Genomic DNA, 26694 nt, shown 5'->3' with positions numbered 1-26694 from the left:
CATTAGGGTGCACACTCGCCGACAAAGCTTTGTGAGTAACGTGGTCATAGAGCATAACGAACAGCTTTTAGATGTCTAGTGGTTAGACACCATGGTCTCATTAATAGGCCCACCGCAGTAACTGATATCCGAATAGCGATAGTGCCCGGCTGAACGTAAGTTCTGCACTGGTTCTTGCATTCTTGCTGCCTCTTTCTCGTCGCCTCACGGCCGGCGCTTACCAAGCCATGCGCTACAAGCTCACTAGCCAATGGCGGAGTACGCAGCTTGTAGAGCTACAACAGGATTGTGACTTACACATAGCCTCGTTTGCGCCTAACACTGAAAACAAAGCTTCGTCCATGACAGTATGTATAAATCATACATTTGTTGATGCAAAGAAATACAAACCAACAAGACCGTGGTAGATAAAAGAGTTTTTGTGTTGTACAAATATTTGTTAACCTTACAATGTATCAGTTGACACGTGTTACCAATATTTATGGCGGGCTATGGACTTTGACGTTCTAATAGTATAACAATAAAGAAACGTTTTCTTGATTTTGTTCATAGAAATATTCTTCAAAGCAAGTTAAAATGAGCCTTGACTAAAACATTTTCCTAAAGAAAATTCACTAAAGACAGCTAAAATATTGTTTGCCAACTAATACGCTTATTTTGATGTGACAAATTTTGCTTGCTGCCTGTACTTTGTACTAATATACAACCGTTTTGACACTGTTTTTAACAGCCAGCTTAACCACTCAACCAATGTACAGATGTTAACAAGGTATCGGTATAAGAAATACACAAGCAAGCAAACGTTTCAAATTTCGCGCGCTCTTTCACATTTCAAATTTCGCGCAATTACGCGTTATGTGATTTTGTCATTTTCAAAGGTAAAAAATATTCTATGCAATACGCACTAGCGTATCTTCTATCTTCACTATTTTATACTTAAGTTTTAAGCAGAAATAATCTATTTACTTATCATGTAAAAAGTTATGTGCGCAAATGCGGATCGGTGGCGTCAGCAGGACAGAAATGGCGGTATCTTCCTGGAGGCCGCAACGGCCGTGTGCCGAGCGTTTCAAGTCGATTTTTTATGTCGTTCAAAGTGTGCTTGCGCTGTCTTTCGTGTTCTGTCGGTGCTGCTTGTTACGAAGATGCACTATACTCAAGAGAGGACCGGCTGCTTTGTACCGTCGAGCGCTCGCCAAACTAAAAAGGTAGGTGGATGTTTCTGCTGTCGACGCTTTGTTTTTTGCTTCTCCGGCCAGGCCGCGGCGTGCCCGATCCAGGCTGTTTTGCTACCGCTCGCGTCCTCGGCTCCTCCCGCGGTTAACACCGAAAGTGCTATAGTATAATAACGTTGTGAGCTAATGTTTTTATAGCTGGTAGACGATAAGTGAGTTTTTATTAACGTAGCGAGCCTGGTGGCGTGTCTGATTTCATTAAGCTCAAGTCTAAGCTAAGGGACGGTACGCGCGGGGGAATTTTTTCTGTGGGGAAGGAGAATAAAGCAATGTGCGCTGTGATGCTGTGACTCGGCGGGTGATGCTCTTCACGCTATGAATCACTATATTTTTGCAATGCCATCGGAAGCCGTTCGGGGACTGCGCATGGAAGCCGTAAGCGTCGTCTGTGTGTCGCGTGCGTTTGAGTATTCCGGTGATTCGCGTTGAATTAGATCTTCACGTATTTAATTTAGAAGAATGGAGAAGAATAACGTGGTGTCCGCGTTGGTATTTACGCGGCCTTGTTTGTTTTCTGTGCCAAAGAAGTATATGAAGAAAGTTTTATTTGTTACTCGTCCTCTTTTCAACAGCTACATGATCATTAAATGTGTGTGACTACTATAAGGTATATGTGTTTTCCTGTGTGACCAAATGTGTTTGCATCCACCGGGCACGTATAATATTAAATTACCATGATATTCAGCTTAATTAAGTGTGCGTAAACTTGACACAGCGTGCTGTAGGTGCGGTTCTCAAAGCGTGCATTTACGCCTGGGTCAATACATTTTCTCTATGAGTGGCCGAATAGCCGTACCTTAGCTGTGCAAGCGCTAGGTTGAGCAGTAGTTCACTCGTTCGAGTGCAATTTTGGTGGTACTGCTTGTTCCCCCCTGCTCACATATCATTGCATTCTTCTGGTTTGTAAAAGAATTGTGGGCGCTGCAGCCCGCTTTAGAGTTAAAACTTTGCCGAATACCTATACGTCTACAAACATTCTAAAACTAAGTTATACCAAATCTTCCAATGACACTTTCGAATACAAGTGTATAGCTTTATCTGATATCATAAATTCTTTATGACCTCGCTGCAGATTTACAAGTGACCTGTGATATGTGCAGTGTATGAATGCCTAATTTATTGCTCAAAACACAATAAGGTTATACATCACAGTATGCGTGCATATGTTGCTGCTGACATGCAAACTTAGACATTGTATTTATCTAAGAATGAACAAATCTAAACTGCCATTTTTTGAAGATGTATGCATCAGACCAATTCAATAATATGAAAAATAATGTTCACCAAGTGATTGTTGTTTACTGCCTTGCACCGACGTCACTAAAACCGCCTTGTTGGTACTTGGACCACATGGTGGGATGCAAGATTCATGACGTCATATTGAATGTTAATGTCACATGATATGCAAGGTAAATTGTTATTAGCATACAGAGGCCAATAACGTTATGGCCTCATAGTTATCATAATGAAGCAGGTTAGGCAATATGTGATTCTGCTGCCTTTACGTCATGTTGGGAAACCATTACGTTATGTAGCTATCTGCAGTGTCTGAGATCCTGGTTGCCGGTCAATATTGCAGAAGCTTGCCTGCTTCATTGTGATGGCATGGGGTTCAAGATTGATGTTTTGTCTTAGCGTTTCCACTTTTCCTCCCCTATGGTCATTAGACAGCTTGGGCTGTTTGATTAGAAGTGAGGAGTAGTGCCTCTTTAGCCAACCAGAACAATTTAGATCAATGATCACTATGAAGCAGCACACAATATTCATTTAGTGAACTCAATTTCAGGCAAATTATAAACGTCCGAATGTTAGCCGTTTGAAGGAAGCTTTATTCGTTGAACTCATGAGAATAAATGGTAGAGAAGGAAAGGCAGGGAGGTTAGCCAGACCAGCAAAGACGGTCTATCACCCTACACGGGGGAACAGGGAGATTGAAGTCCTGTCGGAGTGGTCTGGTCGCTAAGGTACTCGGTTTCTAACCCGAAGGTCGCAGGATGATATTCCGGCCTTGCCGGCTGCTTTTTCGATAAAGGTGAAAATGCTGTAGGCCTGTGTTCTCAGATTTGTGTGCACGTTAAAGAACCCCAGGTGGTCGAAATTTCTGGAGCCCTCCACTACCTTGGTAAAAAATTCATGTGTCAGTATTGCTTTAGTTTTATGCTTTATCTGCAGTGGATGCATATGCGCATACGGACATGTATATGTAGTGGTATTGCAATTTTACGGAATAAAATATTCATATGGTGCATATTGCATGGCATTTACTTAAGAAACACATCACATGGGTATCATAACTACAGAAATGCAAATGTGCCTCTATGGATGCACTCGTGCATATATTTGGTCAGCTTCAAAAAAAGAATTTATCGATTGCAGGCAGCAGCATTACTCACGCATGTTTATCTCTTAATTACGTGCAGTTGATACAGCTAAAAGGGGGTGTCTTCATCTAAAAGTTCTAACTTCATCTTCGTGCATGAGTGAGCTATAAAGGTGAAAGAAAATTCACATGTATGACATCGACATGAAAAGCTCTGCAGCAGCATGTTTTTCGTTTTATTTATACTGCAGCATGCCCTTTTTGTATTTCTCATTTGCGTGCCACTAAATATATGTTGGCCATGCGTTTCTAGCCATTCACTGCAATTCGGCAAGCAGCGCATGCAGTCTAGACAAACCTCACTACAATAATTTTTTTGCACTGGTGCAGAAATTCTTCGGCACGGTCTGTCATTTCATTTGAGTGAGGCTGCTCAAGGAAATTTCCTGACAAGGTCAAGGAGCCCAAGCACCAGCGAACTCTGAACCATTCTTTCAAGCATCAGCTCTGTTCAACCAGCTTATGCGCTGTGCCTCACCAAGCTACTGGACGCTGCCTACTTATATGAAGTGCTCTTCATATTCTCCTCAGTTTGGCAGCAGTGTGTGTGGTCTTCACAGTGCTTGCCAAAATCATTTTTGCACAGGTGAGACACTTATTTCCTGCTTTAATTGTGTTAGTATTACTGCATGCACTCCTGCCAAGCAAGAGTACTAATGTTTCCTGTGAATTGTTTGTCATGGTAAACAGAGGATTTCAAGCACAAAATTCTTACTGAACTTTGGTGGTCAAGAAGTGTGGAATGAAGGTGGTGACAGTGTCAACGCGCTCTCTTTAGAAATAAAGGCTTTGCATGAAAAGCCTGTCTTACCTTGAAACAGGCACAAAAAACTTCCAGGTGAAAATAAGCAACTTCAGATGAAAATTGAAGAATTTACACTGTATTCAAGGTTGAACTATCCGACATCAAAGGCGTCTCAGATGAGGGTTTTCTTTTGACGCTGTCCGAAATTTTTGGGCGATGATGGAAAAACCATTACTCGTGATGATATTGACACTGCAGACAGAGTAGGAACAAACAAGCCTAGTTTGAAAAAAAATTTTAGTGCATTATGAACGATGTTACAAATGAAATGTTCTGGATAAGACAAAAAACTTACGTCTGTCTACAGTGGCCTTTCCTTTTAGATCAAGTAGTCCTATTTATGTCAACGAACACTTGACAAGACAAGGTAAGCAGTTAGTGAGAGCACGAATGCAAAAAAAAAACAAGTTGGATGGAGGTACATTTGGATGCACAGCACAAAATTTATAGCAAAAGAAAAATTGGAAACATTAGCAATTTTAAAGACTGCCTTCTTAAAAGATCTGGCAAAACGCTGTGTTAATGCCTTCAGAGCCACACTTTTCTTGAGCTTGCAATGTCAGTAAACTATGACTGACATGGCAGAATTTTGATACTTAGATAGTGAAAAAGGCCACCAGCTATCTTCAATGCCTTTACCTCAAATACTCTTAGCATTATAAATAAGACTAGTAGCTTGTGTCTCTATTTCGATGACATGCCGGTAAAATTTGATGCCATTCTTTTGACATAATCCTTGCATTTTTTGTGCGATATAGCCCACCAAAAATACCAGGGTACAATTATCATGGCATTGTGTAGTTCATGAAATGGGGAAATGGAATAGCGCTGTACATCTAACGTTAATTTTTGGCCGATGTCAATAGACTTTCGTGTGTTAAGCCCTGTGTTGAGTGTCTAGTAGTCAACTTGGGGGTTTTGTTTTGCAGCAATTAGCGCGCCTCCATTAGGTCATAAGTAGGAATTTTGAGTTTCTGGAAACTAGGTAACTTGATTTTTCGGTCACAGATGCACAGACGATTTTTCGCTCACAACCAACGGGGCAGACGCCGGCGGCGGGTTTTCTGCGACACGAGCTCTTCAACGCTATCATGTTAAAAAGCTGACATAGGCAGCATTGACCAAATGAATGCAAAGAATAAAGTCAAGTGTCCTAGCAGGAATCCAAACCTAGTATTCTGCTTGGTAATTAAGTATTCTACCACAGAGCCATGCCCGGCCTCGGTTATACTTTCCAAATAGTCTCAAATGTTTGTGTAACATCAACTGCCGTTGTAGTACTGGCTATCAAATTTTATAACTATTACATGTGCACTCCTATGATGCAGCCGTGAGGTCGAGTCAAAGTCAATTGTAGTCAGGCACCATCCTGTGAAGTATTTGTGTAGCAGTGTTGAGGGCTACCATCGTCGCAAGTGCCAGCGCAAACACCAGTGCTTCATACCAGCCTACCACTTCTAGTGTGGCTAATATCCATGTTTCTGTTGGCATCGTTACGAAACAGCAAATAACTGCTAATGTTGTCAAAGGTGTGACATCTCCCCATAACAAATGAAACATATGCGGCTGTTTAACGTATGTGTGTGCGAGAATTTGTACTTATATTGAGCTCCACTTCATAAGATCGCTCAATAAAAAAATTAAAATACATGTTATGCGTGTTTCGCATAACATCGTTTCCCAAAGTATGTGGGGTCTGCCAAATTTTTAGCATCAATTTTGTAACCTAAATGCTACCATAAACAATTATTTATTGAACATGAACAGCTGGACTTCAACATAATAAGTTTAAGGTATTAGGAAAACTGAATATGATCATGACTACAGCATACCTAACAGGCAAATACTAGTACTACATACATGACACACTATTGTAGAGCTAGACTAGAATATTGCTTATTGGCAGTTTACAATTCTTTAAAAACCCTAATTAACTTCAGTGCCTTATTCGATTTGTTCAAATCAGATGTGCGCAATCACTTGATGAATAGTTTTTTTACTCAAACCTAACTCATGTTTCACGTGTGCATCATGCTGAATCATTGCTCAGATGTTTCTTGTGTATAAATTTCCTTTCTACTATGCTGTTTGTTTTTTATGTGAAATCTGTTGTACGTGCTACCCTCTGTAGGCCCACAGGTACTGTCAAGTTGTTTACACAGTTTTTTGCCTGGGGGACCTCCAACAAGCATGTTTTCCGTTGAAAACAAAGCGAATTTTGATGCTGACTTCTACTCACATCGAACTAAGAACACTCCAGCATGACAACGCATATTGTATCTTGGACAGTCTGTCTTGTGAAACTCTTAGTGATTACTTCTGTCTTTATTTTAGGCTTCCGCGTGCGAATGTGCTGTAGAAAAGGAGCGCCCTGACCACACTTTTGTAAAAGGAACCAAAGTCGCCTGGGCAGCTGAAGATGGATTGTGCAAGTGTTTGAATGATCACATTATATTAATCCAACACCACTTGCATTACTTTGCCAATATTTGTGATTTTGTAACACACAAGTTTAGAAACACACACACATATATAAAAGGAGAGCTGTAAATAGGCCTTGAGCAAGTTTGTAGTCAAGGCATTTAGCATGATGACCAAAGCATGTTATATAAGCCCACATGTTTTACCACACACCTACTCTCCTATCTATTTTCTTTTTCAATTTTGTGGGCACTGGCAACACTCTCAATAAGCGCCTTTGGACTGCTGGTGCCTCTAACTTATATTTTGTTGTTCTAAATAATTTATTTGTTACCTACTATGCAAGGAGGGAAGTCAGAATGTTAAAAGTTAAAAAGAAGTCTCGTCACAAAAAAGATGTCTACTCGTAAGAAAAAAGATTTGAAAAAACAGAAGATTGATCCTCACTCACAAAGATCTCACCATTACAATCAATGCAGAAGGTCATAGCTCATGTTTACTATTGTCAATCTTTTTCGGTTGTATGCTATGTACAATAAAATAGCGACTATTGGCATCATGTTAATTTATTTGTCATAAATTTTTGTTGGGGCCTAATATCTTGCATTCTCACATGCATAAAAGCTCACGTCTGCGACACATAATTTAAAAGAGCGCAATGTGGTAAGGTTCTGTATTTAGTGCATATTATCTGTGTGTCTTTCAAAGTGAGTATATGGCATTTGAAATAATCACCAGTATTCGAAACTTGTGAATTTTCAATTTACAGGCATACATGTCTGTATGATGACCAAGCATTCATAAATTGTGCATGCATGTGTGCAGCAAGGGGCCTTGAATAGATTACATTCATTCTGGACCAAAAATGGGTAGCACAGGCCATATACGCACTCTGGGATCAATTTCATGATTATTAAAACACACATATTTATTCAGTATAGCTTGCTTTAAGGTATATATTTACATATTGTCTACTTCCACCTTGAACATTGCACCATGCATCTGGCACTCTGCCGAGCGCTTCTCGAGGGCACTTTGGTAACTAGTACACAAACGTACAGACAGCTGTAAGTGGGCCTCCACTTTGTTGACTGCTGGAGAACAACGGCTTCGCCAAATCACACTTCCTTTGTGGTGAAGCTAACTTTACTCTTGCAACAGTACCAGCTTATCTAAAATTCGACACTGTTCTTTAGAAGTGCAGCTTGTTCTATCCAGAGCAGCCAAAAACGAAAACATGAGGAACAGCATCTGGACAGGGTAAGGCACAATTGCAGCACTTCTCGATAACAGTGCCGGATTCTCTATTTGCCTACACATAGAGAAAGCGAAACACTGGAGCCAACTTACCAGTACCTTCACTGCAGAGACACTGTGTTTTAAAAGACGATGATGCAAAATCCCCACCTAGAGCTGTCACTGTGTTTCAGTGCTAGTTTCATAAGCGCCTGCGGAAGGCACTCTGTGGAGGGCCGGCCGCGTGCATGGTGCACGTGTTCAGGGTGGAATGGACGACTTAGTACATGTGTTCAAGTACTAACAAACTGTATGTAGGCTGTCACTCAGCATGGTCTACAGAGTATACAGCAATCTGCATTTTTAGCCATCTCCAGCGTCAATCCTAGATTTGGCCCACTGGTACGTCGATGTGGAGCACCCTTCCAGCACCCATTTGAAAGGGTGTTATGACATCACAGCACCTTTTTTTAAAGGGTGCACTCATTACACCCTTCAAAATTTTTGCTCTGCACCCTTTCCTTAAGGGTGCTGAGCTCTGCACCCTTTCTCAGCACCCTTTTTTGAACACCCAATAGGGAGCAAAGGGTGTTCGTCTGGCGACAAGCTCATTTACACCCTTAAGGGTCAGAATTGGTTTAGTGTGTACCTTTCATTCATTAGCTTAACGTAACCATTTTTTTATTCCTACCATTCACGTCCTGGCACAATAAATGCAATGAAAGTACTGGTATACTGGAAGTAGTGGTATGCCATGTGTTCGTACCTCAACGACATTTCTGCAATGTCTTGGTCGCGTGTGGTGCTGCGTAACATGATAGTTTGCAAACACAAACAATTTGTGAAACATGAACGAGTTTTAGTGCGTGGAAAGGTCAATGGATGAGCGCACGTACTGGAGCGCCGAAATAGGCAGCACCATATCCTCGAGACAAGCATGTTTAGTGTATATAATTTTCAGCGCAGCCTTAGAAACACTGTTGAGTCTCAAGAATTACTTACTACCTATGTATTTTCTAGTAAAAGAACACACCATCCAATTCCTAGGTATTGATGTTGCAGCTCAGATATGCGTAACATTTGCTTTTTGATAAAGAGTGTTCACAAGTATGAACGCAGCCACCAGCTCAAGATGGCTGAGCATTCAGAAAGTGCTTCACATTCGGCCGGGTAATTAAATGGCTTTATTTGACTGACAGACAGACAGATAGATAGACAGATAGACAGACAGACATATAGATAGATAGATAGATAGATAGATAGATAGATAGATAGATAGATAGATAGATAGATAGATAGATAGATAGATAGATAGATAGATAGATAGATAGATAGATAGATAGATTGGCGTGCATTCTTAATTGAACATTAAAGCTATCGAGATGCATTTTCTACATTGAGGAATTGCAGGAATAGAAATAAACTGCCCGCCATTCCCGGAGTGGGAATGGGCCAATTTTTTTTTTCGTTCTGAGAAATTAAAAGGAATAGATTTGCACTAGGTCCTAATTCCCCGGAATGGAATGGAAGCGCCCATTCCGTAACACTGATGGACACATCTTGTATTCATTTATGTCTTAAGAAGTGCTCTACCCGCTAGGGCACGGTATGCCGGCCACTCACCTTTGTAAATGTCGCCGCCGCTCATGGTCGCTCGAATAGTTTGTTTTACTAGAAGGGGGCTTAAAATTTTTTTCCAAAAGTTTTTGGTTTTGATACACATTGAAAGTGAAAAGAGCGTGAGAAGCACGGGTGGAAGGTGACAAGTGCGCGTGTGTGTCACTTTCCGTCTTTGTCCGGTGCGTTCTTTTTTGGGCTTAACTCATGTTACTCAGACTGTGTTTCGAGTAGCACTGAAAACGATTGACAAACCCCACGTACTGTGGGAATCGATTATATGAGAAGCACGAATGAGGAAGGTTGAAATGTCCCTTTGTTACGAGGCGGACGTAAATTATGCCGTACATGACTTCCATGCCACGACTAATATTTGGATGTGTCATTTACCTACTTCGTCTAACCACGTAATTTGACATCAAATCTGGTATATGTTAAGCCAGGGAAACGGTCGCGAGCACGATATGAGCGAAGCATGTCATCATGTTTTACATGACACGCTTATAATGATTGTCATGTTTGGACGTGTCCGTTACTTTCGTCATCCATTCAAGTCACGTAATATGAAATTTCGTATATGTGGAGCTTCCGAAACGGCCGCGTGCGCACCTTGAGCGTAGGACGAAGTCATCTTTCACATGACACGCATATCATGATTATAATGTTTGGACGTGCCATTTACTTTCGTCGTCTATTCACGTCATGTGATACCAAATTTGGTTTATCTGGAGCTACAGTGAAACGGCCGTAAGCAAGATATACGAGTGTAGCACGTAGTCATGTTGTGCATGACACGTATCAAGATTACCATGTCTGGACGTCTCATTTACCTTTGTAATCCATTCACGTCACGTAATACCAAATTTTGTGTTTGTGGAGCTAGTGAAACGGCTGTGAGCAAGCTATGAGCGTAAAATCTAGTCCTGTTTTACATGATACGCATATCATGATTGTCATGTTTGCACCAGTCATATGCCTTCGTCGTCCATTCACGTCCCGTAATACAAAATTTGGAAAATTTGAAGCTAGCGAAATAACCAGGAGTGCACCATGAGAGTGCCACGAAGTCATGACTAGTTATAACATGCGAATCATGACAAGCATGTAATGATTTCTACGTTAGAGGGTCTCACTTATGTTCGTCATGCAGCCCTGTCATACCATACCAGTTTTGGGAAATTCCATGTGAACGAAACCACTGCAAAAGCAGCAAGGTCATAAAATGTAAATCATGACATTCATGACATACATGTCATGATCTTCATGCTATAACTAGTTGATTATGCTCGTCATACATACATGTCATGCCGATTTCGGTATTGATACCATAATCAAAACAGCCAGGAGAGCTAAAAGTCGTAGGCGACAAGATAGATAGATAGATAGATAGATAGATAGATAGATAGATAGATAGATAGATAGATAGATAGATAGATAGATAGATAGATAGATAGATAGATAGATAGATAGATAGATAGATAGATCTATCTATCTATCTATTTATCTATCTATCTATCTAGCCGCCTACAATTTTTAGCTCTCCTGGTCGTTTAGATAATGATATCGATACCAAACTTGGTATGGTGTAACATGACTGCATTAAGAACATATTTGACTAGTCATAACATGAAAATCATGACATGTGTGTCATGAATGCCATGATTTACATTTCATTGTCCAGCAGCTCTTGGGGTGGTTCTGTTCAAATGGCAAGTTGCAAAACTGTATGGTATGACATGATTTCATGGCCAACACAAGCGACAGGCCCTAACAGGAACATCATGACATGCGTGTCATGTAACAACATGACTACATGCTACGCTCATGATGCGCTCCCGGTCGTTTTGCTAGCTTCAAATGTACCAAACTCGGTGTTACGCGACGCGAACGGACGACATAGGTAAATGACACATCCAAACATCATCATCACAACATGCGTGTCATGTAACAACATGACTACATGCCACACTGATCATGCGTTTGCGGCCGTTTCGCTAGCTTCACATATGCCAAATTTGATATTACGAGACGCGAATGGATGACGAAGGTGTGGGACTGGTGCACACATGATAATCATGAGATGCGTGTCATGTGAGCACATGACTACATGCCACAGTCAAGGCGCCAATACATTTCGACGTGACGCCGCGCGCGTGCTCACCAGCGTTCATTTCGTCGTTTCACGCCGGTGTTACCACGCCAGGCGCCGGTCCTACCATATACTCGAAAGCACGCGCCGTGCTGAGCTGCTTTGACGCATGCGCATTTCAACACATCCGGCGTCCCTCCATCCCGAAAAGAGGGAGACGCAATGTTGTCTGGGTAACGCATCGGCGCGAAAGGCAGCATGTCGCGCTTAGCGCCGGTTGCCATCGGGCCACGCTGACTGATGACGGTCACGCCTGGTGTTAGACTAAAGAGTGCTCACGTTTTGCTAACGTAGCGTCGCTGTGCCCAGCGTGCGCGCGCATCAACGCTGCATTGGAGGGCATTGGGCCATTCATGATCTGCTCGCGGCCATTTTGCTAGCTACACATACACCGAATTTGGCGTTACGTGACGTCAGTGGATGACGAAATATATGATTGTTGCAAGCATGATAATTCTGACTCGCGTGTCATGTAAGAACACTGACAGCATACCACGCTCATAGCATGCTCTCGGCCGTTTCGCTAGCTCCACATATACGAAATTTGGGATCACGTGACGTGAATAGATGACCAAGGTGAACGACACATGCAAACATGGTAATCGTGGCACGGAAGTCATGCACGGCATCATTTACCTCCACCTCGTAACGTTCTGCTGAATTAAAAGTGACATATACACGTTTCTCATTCCTGCTTCGCATATCATCGATGCCCACTTGTCACACCTGTCCCGTTTATTAGGGAGGCGATCGCCGGGCTAATTCCAAGAGCCGAAGTATCGGCCCCCCGAACCGCACCACGAAAGCGTGGACAATTTAGAAGTGGTCCTTTTTTGGCGCGCCAGCGGACGCCGGCTGTGGCCCAAAGAATAAGTCAGAGCCGAGAGTTGATAAACAAATTATATTCTCAATAATGGCAGATCGAAAACAATACATAAAAATGCACACTCCACAATAGTTACATACAATACGTCACCAATCAGACAACGTACTACACAGTACAATCAGCCACACTCAAAACAACGGACTCAGACAACAATACGCACTACAATGCAGTCGCATGCATTGAACAACCAAGACACTTAAGGACTAAAGAGATAGACAACCTATTCAGTCCAAAGTCCTTGGAACAAAAGTCTGAATGATACTCTTCCGAGAATCACTCACTCAAAGTCCAGCGTGGTTGTCGTTCCGTAGCTCTCGAAGTTTCTCTTCCAGGAAACCTCGCGTCCTCAAATGGCCACTCTCCAAGCTTCAAACTTCTTCGCCGGAAATCCGTCGGCTTCCCACACGCAGCTGTTGCCCGCGTCTTCGCTCGATAGCGGTAAACCCACGCTCTTGCCTGTAGCTCGAGCCGTCCCTACGGACCAAAAACTTCGCCGACTACACGGCGGAATCTCTACGCACTCTGGCGCTCACTTCCGTCTCCTCCTGTTCTGTCACTACGGGCAGAACCTTCGCCGACTACACGGCGGAATCCCTACGCGCTCTGGCGTTAACTTCCGTCACCTCCTGTTCCGTCACTACGGGCAGAACCTTCGCCGACTCCTCGGCGGAATCCCTACGCGCTCTGGCGTTAACTTCCGTCACCTCCTGTTCTGTCGTCTCGGCCGCTCGATTAAATACCTTCCGCGCCACCTTCCAGAAATTTCTGGTCATTTCGTCGGCGCGATACGCGGCGAAAGCTGGGAAGAGGGCGAGACAGTTGGAATGCCCTCTCCGGCCGGTGAGTCAACTCGGTATGGCCCCGCCCGCTTCGTTCTGGAAAAATCGCGGGCTTGCTGGGCCGGAAGCCGTGCTACTGCGGGGAGAGCGCGCGCCCGGGAGCCCTGGATGTTTGCTTTCTTTTTTTTTTCTTTTTACCTCGCGGCGTTTCTGCCGCCCGTTGTCGCAAGGATTTGGCGGCGCGCTCTTTTTTAGCGCTCGTTCTGTGACACTGCCCCCCACTTTAAGAATATTATCTCATAATATTCAAAAACCACACAGACGAGCGCGAACAGTCACCACACATTCTCACAGACTGTAACACAATCCGTCGCTCATGACACTTCACATTCACAATATATCACTCAATACAATTGTAGTTCAATTCCACAACACATGAAATATAACCACAGGCACATGAGTACAACACTCCACCACACATTCCCAACGATACAAACGTACAAAGTTCTCTTTATACAACAATTATACAACACTATACATCACATCATCGCACAGAACACTTTGACTCGCTCGACATACACTTGAGACACAGGATAACAAGAACATTAACACAACATATGTCACTCAGCCCTGCCAAACACAATCTGATTCCACCTCAGCACCTATCTTGAGTACTTCGAACAGCGCTTGCGCCCTTTCTTGCGGTGCTCGCTCGACTTCTTCTTGTTTTTCCACGTTCCCTTTCGGCGAGCCCTTTCCAACGACGATATCTGAGGCGTCGTCTCAGCCATCGTTGTCTCTTCCGACACCGTTAACGCGTCATTCCATTCGACGGGTCCTGTCTGTTTATTTACCCGCTTGATCATACTTCTACATTTTTCCCGACTGGCCAACTCCGTCTCCTTCACACTGTCGGTCGGTTGAGGTCGTGCCGACTTAAGTCCGGTTGCTCGACCCGTGAACTTATTCGACACGATCGTCTTCTCCTTCGCTGTCTCTTGCGCCGCGGCTTCGCCTTGGGCTCTAGTGAGATCCGTCACGGGATGCTCCTCCACTGTATCTCGCGGCCGCTGTGTTGGCGAGGGCTCTATCTTCGGGTCTTCTCCCAAACATTCTGGATCACTTGGCCCTCGCGCCCCGTCGATGTTTCCGATGACAAGGTCATACAGGGGGGTCGTCATGCATAACGCAGTAACCTTCCCGCTGAAGTACGGGGTTTCAACCTCAATTTCTGCTTCGGGAAGCATCCGGACTGTACGGTCAATTAAGCAAACCGGCTTCGTTCTGCCTGTCAACTCACTTTCCCGTACCAAATTTCTCCGCACGATAACCGTGGAGCTGCCGGTATCTCTTAACACCGTAATCTTTTTGTCGGCAACTTTTCCAGGCAGCGTTGGCATTCCTTTCGTAACACCGGTTGGCTGTTTTGACATTACAGCACCCACAATAGGAATTTTCTCCCCATTCTTCAACTCTACGAATCCATCAGTGACGGCATTATTATCAGATTTCGGTGCTGCTTGCACACAGGATACCTGGTGAGTTTGACTCACTCCGTTCCGACATGCATCTGCTTTGTGCCCAGTCTGACCACACTTGAAACATTTTACAACCGTAGGGCTCGTAAAGATCGTTCGACAGTTTTTCGCGCGATGACCCACTCGGTTGCACAGAAAACATCGCGGAATGCTCTCAGGTGCACGCTTATTTTCTTCGGGAGCCAATTTCTTCGAATCGTCGGGGCACTCCTTCTTTACCTTGGCCAAATTAGTGCCACCTTGCGCTTCCAAGAATTGATCAGCCAATTCAAGCATTCCTTCAAATGACTCCGCCTTCCTCTCTTTCAAATACAGCGACAGGCTTGGGTGGCAACTAGTAAGAAATTGTTCTTTAATTAGCAGCTCTCTAAGTTCATCGTACTCCTGTGCTGTCCCTGAAAGTTCAATCCATCTGTCGAAATAATGGCAAAGTCGGGCGGCATACTGCGTAGCCGTCTCACCATCAGCTGGCTTTCCTGCCCGAAATCTGTCCCGGAATCCTTCCACAGTGAATCTAAATCGCTTCAACAAAGCAGCCTTCACCTTTGCGTAGTTGGCTGCATCGGTCGGCGTCAGCCTACCGTACACACTGAGCGCTTCACCACTCAAGCAAGTACTCAAAGCAGTTGCCCATTGCTGTTCCGGCCAATTCTGGCTCCTCGCAATCGTCTCAAATCTGTGGAGGTACGCGTCTAGGTCGTCCTTCCTTTCATCAAACGCTACGAGCAGCTTGCTTGGGTTCAAGCGGAAGCCGTGATCTTCCCGTTCGCTGCTTTCAACTCTAGCTTGGACGGGAGTTTCGCTTCGCTGTTGTAAACGGAGCCGCTCGAGTTCCATCTCGTGCTGACGCTGCCGTTCCCTTTCCTCTCTTTCTTCTTTCGCCCTCTCAGTTGCCAGTCTTTCTTTCTCCAGCTCCAACTTCAATTGTAGTTCTCTTTCTTCTTTCAGCTGTCGCTCCTTTGCCTCTCTTTCTTCCTTCAGCTGTCGCTCCCTCGCTTCTCTTTCTTCTCTCGCCCTTTCGGCTGCCAACTTCTCTCTCTCCAACTCCAACTTCAATTGCTGCTCTCTTTCTTCCCTCAGCTGTCGCTCCTTTGCCTCTCTTTCTTCTTTCACCCTTTCAGCTGCCAACCTCTCTCGTTCCAACTCAGCTGCTTTTTCTTCCTTGGCCCTCTCTGCTGCCAACCTCTCTCTCTCCAACTCAGCTTCTTTTTCCGCTTTGGCTCTTTCGACCGCCAACCTCTCTCTCTCCACCGCCTCTTTCTCCTTCTGGCTTACCCATTTCCGTAGTTCGGCGCCGGAAAGACCCATCTTCTCACCAAGCGCAACTAACTTTTCGAGATCCATTGTGTCTCGCAACTCGCAAATAAAACCTTGCCGCGTGCAAAAAGTATCTGCCTAAATCAGTCTATCGGAACACTCCCCTGCACTCGTTAACGAGAACACTGAACAACACACAAAATCGTTCCGATAGCACTATCAACAACTCGAGGCTCTTTCTCACTACTTTGGACACACTGTGCACCAAAAGGTCCTATGTCGCGGACGCCAGATTAATTGTCACACCTGTCCCGTTTATTAGGGAGGCGATCGCCGGGCTAATTCCAAGAGCCGAAGTATCGGCCCCCCGAACCACACCACGAAAGCGTGGACAATTTAGAAGTGGTCCTTTTTTGGCGCGCCAGCGGACGCCGGCTGTGGCCCAAAGAATAAGTCAGAGCCGAGAGTTGATAAACAAATTATATTCTCAATAATGGCAGATCGAAAACAATACATAAAAATGCACACTCCACAATAGTTACATACAATACGTCACCAATCAGACAACGTACTACACAGTACAATCAGCCACACTCAAAACAACGGACTCAGACAACAATACGCACTACAATGCAGTCGCATGCATTGAACAACCAAGACACTTAAGGACTAAAGAGATAGACAACCTATTCAGTCCAAAGTCCTTGGAACAAAAGTCTGAATGATACTCTTCCGAGAATCACTCACTCAAAGTCCAGCGTGGTTGTCGTTCCGTAGCTCTCGAAGTTTCTCTTCCAGGAAACCTCGCGTCCTCAAATGACCACTCTCCAAGCTTCAAACTTCTTCGCCGGAAATCCGTCGGCTTCCCACACGCAGCTGTTGCCCGCGTCTTCGCTCGATAGCGGTAAACCCACGCTCTTGCCTGTAGCTCGAGCCGTCCCTACGGACCAAAAACTTCGCCGACTACACGGCGGAATCTCTACGCACTCTGGCGCTCACTTCCGTCTCCTCCTGTTCTGTCACTACGGGCAGAACCTTCGCCGACTACACGGCGGAATCCCTACGCGCTCTGGCGTTAACTTCCGTCACCTCCTGTTCCGTCACTACGGGCAGAACCTTCGCCGACTCCTCGGCGGAATCCCTACGCGCTCTGGCGTTAACTTCCGTCACCTCCTGTTCTGTCGTCTCGGCCGCTCGATTAAATACCTTCCGCGCCACCTTCCAGAAATTTCTGGTCATTTCGTCGGCGCGATACGCGGCGAAAGCTGGGAAGAGGGCGAGACAGTTGGAATGCCCTCTCCGGCCGGTGAGTCAACTCGGTATGGCCCCGCCCGCTTCGTTCTGGAAAAATCGCGGGCTTGCTGGGCCGGAAGCCGTGCTTCTGCGGGGAGAGCGCGCGCCCGGGAGCCCTGGATGTTTGCTTTCTTTTTTTTTCTTTTTACCTCGCGGCGTTTCTGCCGCCCGTTGTCGCAAGGATTTGGCGGCGCGCTCTTTTTTAGCGCTCGTTCTGTGACACCACTGTACGTGGTATCTGCCATTTTTTACTGCATTTGCAAACAGAGAAAGTTGCTTTAACTGCATTTCCAAGCAGGTGCTTGAGTGTGTGGTAGAACACCTGTAGCCACGTGGATGGCCGGAGTTGGATCCTCCCGCGAACCTGGAACTTTTTATCATTTGTTTTGTTTGCATTATTCTTGATTTTTTTTCACAACATGAAGATTTTTCGATCACAACGAACGAGGCTCCATCGAAACTGATGATGGAATTAGTGCGAAACGAGTTCTTTAACGCTATCGGGCTTACTGCTGCTAGATTTGGGGCCGACTGGACAGTCACCCCCTGAAAATGAAACTGATTGGGTCTCAAAACTGAGTGCCAGTACTTCATATTAAGAACTATTAACTAAACGTGACTGGAGAGTCTGTTTGTTCGTATATGAAGGCACACTGAACACCGTGCAGCATGTCTTATTTTTTATTATTATTATATTTTTTGCTACAAGGACAGCAACCAAAAGTTGTCTTGGATGATGTCAGCATGCCGTGCAAGCCCCGCCGCGGTGGTCTAGTGGCTAAGGTATTTGGCTGCTGACCCGCAGGTCGCGGGATCGAATCCCGGTTCGGTGGCTGCATTTCCAATGGAGGCGGAAACGTTGTAGGCCTGTGTGCTCAAATTTGGGTGCACGTTAAAGAACCCCAGGTGGTCGAAACTTCCGGAGCCCTCCACTACGGCATCTCTCATAATCATATGAGATTCAGTTCAGACTCGCACGGTGAATGGACGTGCGTGTTTTTTTAGCACTCCCAATCGACCAATCAGAGACGTGGTTTTGCATGTTTTGAGCTTGCCTTTATAATTATTAAGGCAGCAGTTAAAATCTTTGTAGCCCTTATTACATTGTACGCCTTTTCCGGGGGTGACTACCATGAACCGTGAAATACCAGTGACCAGGTATTTACTAGTTTGTGCATATGTGAGTTTGTTTCTTTGTGTTTTTTTTCTTTCCGCCCAGCGGGGAGGTGCACGTGCATAGAACACGCAAATTTTTTGTAGTAGAACCTAGACTTTCTTTTTTTCGTAGGGCAGGGATTGCGTTTTGTAATTATCGAGTGAGACAAGTCACAAGGATAATTGGTGTCATAAAGACATAATTACAAAGACTGTAAAGTGTTCAGGATGCGGGGTGGGATTGAAAATAGACCCAAGTGCAGAACTAAATGGAGAGGAGGTGGACGCGAAGTGTAGGCAATGTGAGGTCGAGGAAAAAATGAAGAAAACGATGGTTGCCCAGAGTTAACTGCTGATGAGATTCACCGAGCTGGAGACTGCGTTGACGGCAGAGAAAGAGAAAACGAGGGAAATGGGAGAAAGGCTGAAGTCTGCCGAAGAAGCACTAGCCAAGGAGAACAAAGGAGTGATCGACGCAGAGAAGAGTAGGGCCGGCAACCAGAACGGTAGAGAATAAAGAGCAAACAAGTTCGGAATAAACAGGTTTAGCCGGTTCAATTATCGCAAGGCCCAGATTAGCGAAGTAGTGGTGGGGCTGGGAGGGGACGGAGCAACCAGCGTCACAGGTGCAATTAACTCCATGTGCAGGACGCTCACGCTGAAAAGTCACAGCATGTGATAATAGCCGGTGACTCGCATTTAAATCGACGCGCAGAAGCAATCAAGGAGAGGGTAAGAGGTGACAATAGGTTTGCAGTAGGGACGTTCCCAGGACGAAAGCTGAAAGCAGTTATGAGGCAAGTGAGCACAAAACTGAAAACAGCAGCTGATAGACGAAACCTCGTGATAAATTCAGGCAATTTAAACGATGTCTTAAATGAAGATACGGTAGGACTAGCCACCACACTGGCGAAAAGGGTCGATGACATGCACGCCACTTCTCCTCAGGTACAGGTAGTGATATGCACAATACCGGAGTTACCTGTGCGTGACGGCAACCTGCAAAAAGTGGTTGTCAACGCGAACCAAGAGATATGGTGGATGAGTCTAGAGAAAGGCTTTGAGGTGGTGGAAATAAACAGAGAGGTGCATAGGTGGGGTGGTTTTCAACGAGACAGAATTCACTTCGATAGGTGGCTAGGTCATGAGGTGGGTTGGCGACTTGCAGGACGTGCAATAGCTTTTAGGGGCGAAGCTCCTTAGGGCGTGGGCTGTGCGTCCCCTGTAGCCTGTATGTAGCCACCTCTAGTTTAGTTCTTGCAGTGTTCACTAGATGGCGGTACCGTCCCCTGTATGTAGCCACCTCTAGTTTAGTTCTTGCAGTGTTCACTAGATGGCGGTACCGTCTCCTGTATGTAGCCACCTCTCATTTAGTTCTTGTAGTGTTTACTAGATGGTGGTACTTGTAGCTGATGATGAAACGATGCAAGATGTTATAAACTAGAAAGCGGTACTTGCAGTTGATGAAAGACGCGAGATCTTATAAAATAGGAATGATGTCACATATGGCGCGTGTCATTGGTTGAAGGCAATCGTTCGATTTAGTGCGGCGATGTACGCTAGGGGGAGCGTTGTAATAAAATCCGTTCGCTGTTGGCGCGCGCTCGGAGTCGCCGGATGGATAAGGCTGCACATCGGAGAGAGCGCAAGGCGGCAGCAGCGCGCGCTCGCAGACAGAATCCCGATGTGCGAGCGCGCGAGGCAAGGGACATCGCAAGCCATTCATCGTCTAAGAACAAATAAAAGTTGATTTGTGTATATACACACACAGCGTTTCTCACGTCTTTACATGATGATCGACTGGGCGAATTACACGGAAGATTCACAGTTTACCGATGAATCCCTCCGGAGCTTCGCCCATTCATCATCATTCACCCCGTGAATATGCCGTAACTTTTTTAGAGGGCACGCGGGCAATTCGCGGTGCAGGATAGCTAGTAACGAGGAAAACAACCATGGAGACTCTTTGACAAGTGGTATGGACAGATACGATTCCAAAGTGGCACCAGTATTTAAGATAGATAGAGTCCGGGGCAGAAATAGACGTAGCCACGAGCGCCGAGTCAATTCAGACATAGGGTATATTAACTTGCAAGGTGGCAGGAATAGGCTAAAATGGGAAGAGAGAGAAGAACAGCTAAGGGAGGAGAGGCCGATGGTATACGGTTTTGTAGAAACACATCTTAGGGACATGGAACAACCTCCTAACAATTCGGACTACGCGTGGAAATATTGTAATAGAACAGAAGGCAGCAGAAAGAGGGGTGGTATAGGGACATTCATTCATAAAAGTACAGACTGACAAAGGATCAAGCAGGAGTGCAAGGAACATTTATGGCTAAACGGGAAAGTGGCAGGGCAAATGCCACTTTTTGGTTTGGTGTACTTGCGGATGGGAGCGAAGGCCAGAGAGGAAAACCAGGCAATGGTAGAGTGTATATCAAAGGACATTGAGGAGTTAGGAGGAGAGTGCGCGATAATTATACTATAGTAAAATTCATATAGTAGCATAGTAGCATTCATATCTCCTATAGGAGATATGAATGCGCACATAGAATATATAGACGGGTATACCGACCCAACAGGCAAAATGATCATGGATATGTGTGAAAGGCATGATTTGATCATTTGCAACAGTACCGAGAAGTGTGAAGGGCAAATAACATGGGAGGTATAAGGCTGCAGTCGACGATAGATTACGCACTGATGTCACATAGGATGTATGATAAGCTCAGGGGAATGCCCATAGGTGAAGGTGGCTCCAGAAGTCTGGGTAGTGATCACAAACGTATCAAGCTAAGTTTTGGAAGAGCAGTGAAAGTGGAAAGGAGACAAGATGAGGAACTATAGGAAAATTTTTATTCAGAAGGGCAAAATGAAATAGCTACTAAACAAAATGAGAAAGTAATCACTGAGGATAATAAAACAGTGTGGACATACACGAATCTAATTAAATTGTGTGAGCTAGAGCTTGCTAAGGCACGTGACAAGTCACCCCGGAAAAGAAGACACAAAAACAAAAGTTGGTGGGATGAGGAACTCAAGAGAGCCATAACAATACGCCAGGAAGCCTCTAAGGAACACAGACATGCTTACCAACGGGGTGAACCGACAGATGATGTTGAAAGAAAATGGGAAATCTTTCTAAGCTGTAGAAGGGATGCATCCCTTCTGATCAATGAAAAGTTTAGAATAAAGGGAGCTCAGTGGCTGGCAGAAGCACATAAAAAAGATAGAAATGCAGCTGCGAAATTTTGGAACCACCTAAACTCCCTAAGAAATGAGACGAGCCTAGAGCAGATGTTTATAACCACCGCTCTAGGTGCTAGGCTAGAAGGGGACAAAGCTATTTAATATATAAAAACAAGGGTGACAGAAAAATTTCAACACAGAAGTGCTTTATGCACCTGAATAGGCAAGGATGAATCAAGTGGCGCAATGTTTCGATTTTCACAACGAGAGTGGGAAAGGGCTGAGAAGAGGGTTCCTAGTAGTACATCGACAGGCCCAGATGGCATTCCAATTATGCTGATAAAGGCATTAGGTTGGAAGTCTAAGCAGGCTTCGAGAGAGGCAGTGAGCAAAATAATAATTGATGGTGAAGTCCCCGATGGATTGAAACATAGCAGGATGAGCATAATCTTTAAATGAAAGGGGAACAAAGCTGACCTAAATAACTACTGTCCTATAATTGTGACATCAGTGGTCTACAGGCTGGCGATGCATATTATAAACGAAAGACTGCAGGCATGCATAAAAGATGAAGGGGTGCTGGAATACTGCAGAATGGGTTTCGGAAACACAGGAGGTTGGAAGACAATCTGTTCTCACTGACGCAGGGCATCGAAATAGCTGAAAAAGAACACAGGCCCCTGTGGCTAGCATTTTCGGATATCAAGGGAGCGTACGATAGCGTGGTTCAAGAGGACTTGTGGGGAATACTGGATACACCAGGTGTGGAAGATGGAGTCACTAATCTTTTAAAGGATATCTATAAAGGTAACAAGGCAGTTATAAAGTGGGAAAAACAGGTATCCAAGCCTGCAGAGGTAAAACGGGTCTTAGACAGGGGTTTTCTCTGTCACCCTTGTTATTCATGATGTACCTACAAGGATTAGAGGACAAATCAGGGGGAAGTGGACTGGGATTCAACCTCTCTTTCGTCAAACAAGGAAAACTCATTGAACAGGCACTACCAGCATTGATGTACGCAGATGATATAGTGCTAATGGCTGACAACAAGGAAGATTTGCAGAGATTGATGGACATCTGCGGTAATGAAAGAGATAGGTTAGATTTCAGATTCAGTAAGGAAAAATCAACAGTCATGATTTTTAATGATAATGAAGGTAGTGAGCTTAGAATACAGGAGGTCACGCTAGAGATAACAGGTAAATACAAATATCTGGCCGTATATGGATAAGCAATGGGACCGAGTACCTAAGGGAACACGAAATATACGTGACGGCTAAAGATAACAGGAATGCAGTGGTAATGAAAAACAGGGCACTGTGGAATTACAATAGTTGTGATGTGTTGAGAGTAATATAGAAAGGGGTCATGGTTCCTGTTCTGACGTTCGGCAATGCGGTCTTGTGCATGAGATCAGAAGTTCAAGCAAGATTACAAATTAAGCAATGTGGAATAGGTAGGCTTGCCTTAGGAGCTCACGGGAATATACTAAATCAGGGAGTACAAGGTGATATGGGATGGACATCGTTTGAGGGCAGGGAAGCTAGCAGCAAGATAAAATTTGAGAAGCGATTGGGAGAAATGGGGGAGGAGCATTGGGCTAGGAAGGTATTCAGCTACTTGTACATGAAGAATGTTGATACGAAATAAAGGAAGCGAACCAGAGAATTGAATGGTAACTACTTAGAAAACAGCAGGGGACCAAACCAAAAAGAATTATCGGTTAAAAAGAAGGTGAAGGAAGCTGAGACTTGGCATGTGGAAAGTTGGCATGATTAAGAAGTCCGCACTAGAGATCTATCAAACTTTTAAGCAGGAAAATGCCAAGGAAAGGATCTATGATAATACTCGGGGTAGTTCTCTACTGTTTGAGGCCAGGATGGGAGTATTGCGAACCAAGACATATCGGGCCAAATACGAAGATGTAGACACGGTATGCAGTGCGCGTGGAGAGGAAGAGAAAACCGTCGAACACTTGATAATGTCCTGTAAAGGGCTTCACCCTATAGTTCAGGATAATGGCGCAGAGTTTTTCAAAGCACCATGGGGTTTAGGGACAAGGAGGGCAAAATAGACTTTAAGCGGGTAGAAATAACTAGAAGGAGGTTATCTGATTGGTGGCTAAAGTCGAAGCACGAGTGTAAATTAAAGCCTTCGCTGCAAAGTACGAGTCCTCAACCTCACTATTTGAAGGAAAAAAAAAATCTAGTTTTTGGTTCACTAAGTATTACGGCTTGGGGGCGTTAGCTAACACCCGATCAAAAGAGTACAGTCATATCAATCCTTCCATCCATCCATGGTGTTTTTGAGACGTTAAATCCCACGAATCAATCAGCATGCCGTGCAAGCTTCTAACGACGGTTTACTATGCGTCGTGGTTTATAAAGGATGTTTTTCCGATGATCACTCTGCGTGAAGAAGTTGTGATGCTTTTTAAGTATTTCGTTAACGCTCGGTCCATTCGTTATTCGTGCAGAACGCGTCAAGACTGCGTTAGTAGACGTTCAGTCCACAACACGTTTATTATAGTTAAGGAACTAGCGTCTGTCTGCTGCAGCGACATGACTAAGAGCGTCTTGAACTATTTGAGGCAGGTACTTCTAACCTTTTGAGACATCATGCAGCTTCGCAGAGTTACGGGAAAAGACAAATTTCGTGGAGCTCAGCCTTCTAAATCTGAATGCCTAACTGTAGGGAATGCATGTCTTGTTATTTTTTATATAGGGCTACTTTCGAAATGCAGATAGTGGTGCTTGCGTGCCGGTTTTCTTAAAGCTTTCTCGTCAGCTGATTCTCAGACAAGGTACACCAAGACTTCGAGACAGTTTATGGTAGAATGTGAGCAGGCCAGTAAGAAGGAGATTTACGGGTGAAGGTTACAAACGTCTGAAATGAAATACGGAATGTCCAGGCTCTTCATGGCGCCATCTGAGGAACGTGTCATCTATGGGCGCCCGTAAAGTACAGTGGTTTTTAGCGCGCATGTTTCAAGAAACGTGTTCTATATTTGTCCACGAATATGCCAGGGCAATTTGGCCCTATCTTGGATCCCACCACGGTACCACTCACCTGTATGTACACATATTCGAAGTTTTTCATTTGCGGGGTCAAATTAAAAAGGGCAGATAAAGTTTAACTGTGAACAGGTTTTTCCAAAACTTATTCGTGATAAGCGTTTATCACCGACCAAATTCCGTCGTCACGAGGAATGCTAGTGTAGAGGAAGCCATGTCTAATGGTACGAGTATGAGGCTGTCAGGTAGGTCGAGGTCAAGATCGTCAATCAAGTCAAATCAAGTGAAATTTAGTTTTATTTTTTACAGAAGTAAACAGGTTTGAAAATGTTCACTGGCTAAAATCTGTGCATGGATAGCTTGACGAGGCCAGTGAGCTCTTTACGTGGCGATTGGGCCAATGAAATCGTCTACAAAGATGTGTAATGCATGATAAAGTAATTCTAGCATATATAAACCAACGTTTGAATACATGTTGCGGTGTAAGGAAATTTCGGTACATGAAAATTACTACGAAAACGTCCTGATTCCAAACATACAGTGAAAGAGTGGTACATGGACGCGAGCAAACTGACAAAAAAATGAAAAAAAAAACTAAATCCATAAGACCATGACCATTAAACAAAAAAAAAGGAAACGAAATATCAGGAAAGCTATATATACAAGCTTGTTCTTTGTGTGATTATCATCATATAACGTATACGTGGGCTCTGATAAACAAAGGTACACAGACACTAATATAGTTACTTGTTTTCCATCATATAATCTATTTAGTAATTTATGTATGTGCACACTACGAAAAAGGATGGATTTGTACAAGAACAACACATTTTACAACGCCCAAGAATTAGCCCAAGTTCACCACAAAGCATCGTAGTTCTCTTATTGTCCGTCAGTTTTAGAATCGTTGGCCATGTTAAGATACGAATAAAGAAGTGAAAGTGAATGAAAATCAGCTAGTAATTAAGCCAAGAAAAGTATATGTGGCGGTAATTGGAGTGTTTTAACTGCATTGTAGTAATTTTGATGCAATATCAGATGCAATATCTCTCTCAAAATTGTGAAATCATAAAAGTCGCTAAAATATAGAGAGAGCGGCCCAAAAACCTATCGAATTAAATAAAAGAAGTGGCGATATAAATACATTGCAAGTTGTTTGGTGTGCACGATCTATTCCTTGCTTTCCTGAATTTTATGTTTAGAAAACGATTGCTTGTTAAAGCCCGGGAGGTAAAAAGTTAATAACATTGTTTATACTTTTACGCATATGAAGTCATACAGGAAGAAATGGCAGATAACAGAATTGTTTGTTTGCCACGATCAGTTAACACATTAGGGATATTGCCCTAAACTGAACACATATTAGACAGCTAGGTTTAGACGCAGATATGGTGCAATAGTATTGGTCAAGAGGAAGTAATGAACAAGCATGAAAGAATAATGGATTTGTGTTATAGTTATGCCATTCATTTAGAGGTAGCCCATGATTATTAAAATATAAAGGGAACATAATTAGGCAGGCGCGGAGGCAAAGAAAGGAAATGGGCATGTATTGCTCTCCAAGGTTACACGTATAGGTAGCGGTGATTAACTGCCTCCTAGGATTAATTCCCTTCGTTATGCGACCTTAAAGTAAGCATATGCAGGTAAGAGGTCTCTGAATGTAAACACGTGTCCATACTTCGAATCAAGTATTTGACATCCGGTCACTATTGGTAAAATATCGGCACGAGATGG

At 44.1% G+C, this 26694-nt stretch overlaps 1 protein-coding gene and 1 long non-coding RNA gene across 3 annotated transcripts in view; both read left to right on the top strand.

The window, feature by feature from the left end:
* Window positions 1-26694, top strand: part of LOC119172871 (homeotic protein ultrabithorax) — a 502883-nt gene that overhangs the window by 312590 nt on the left and 163599 nt on the right. The gene's annotated exons all lie outside the window — the stretch shown is intronic.
* LOC142814614 (uncharacterized) lies at window positions 995-7406 on the top strand. Of its 2 annotated transcripts, XR_012894979.1 has the most exons (3): window positions 1010-1208; window positions 3946-4201; window positions 6755-7406. It is a non-coding gene; the product is annotated as an uncharacterized LOC142814614 (long non-coding RNA). The 2 variants fall into 2 exon arrangements; XR_012894978.1 differs by having other exon boundaries at window positions 995-1208; window positions 3946-7406.

The sequence above is a fragment of the Rhipicephalus microplus genome, chromosome 4, assembly GCF_043290135.1.
Source record: "Rhipicephalus microplus isolate Deutch F79 chromosome 4, USDA_Rmic, whole genome shotgun sequence".
In the NCBI taxonomy this organism is placed as follows: domain Eukaryota; kingdom Metazoa; phylum Arthropoda; class Arachnida; order Ixodida; family Ixodidae; genus Rhipicephalus; species Rhipicephalus microplus.
The sequence above is the reverse complement of the archived record's forward strand: the minus strand, read 5'-3'. Positions and strand labels throughout refer to the sequence as shown.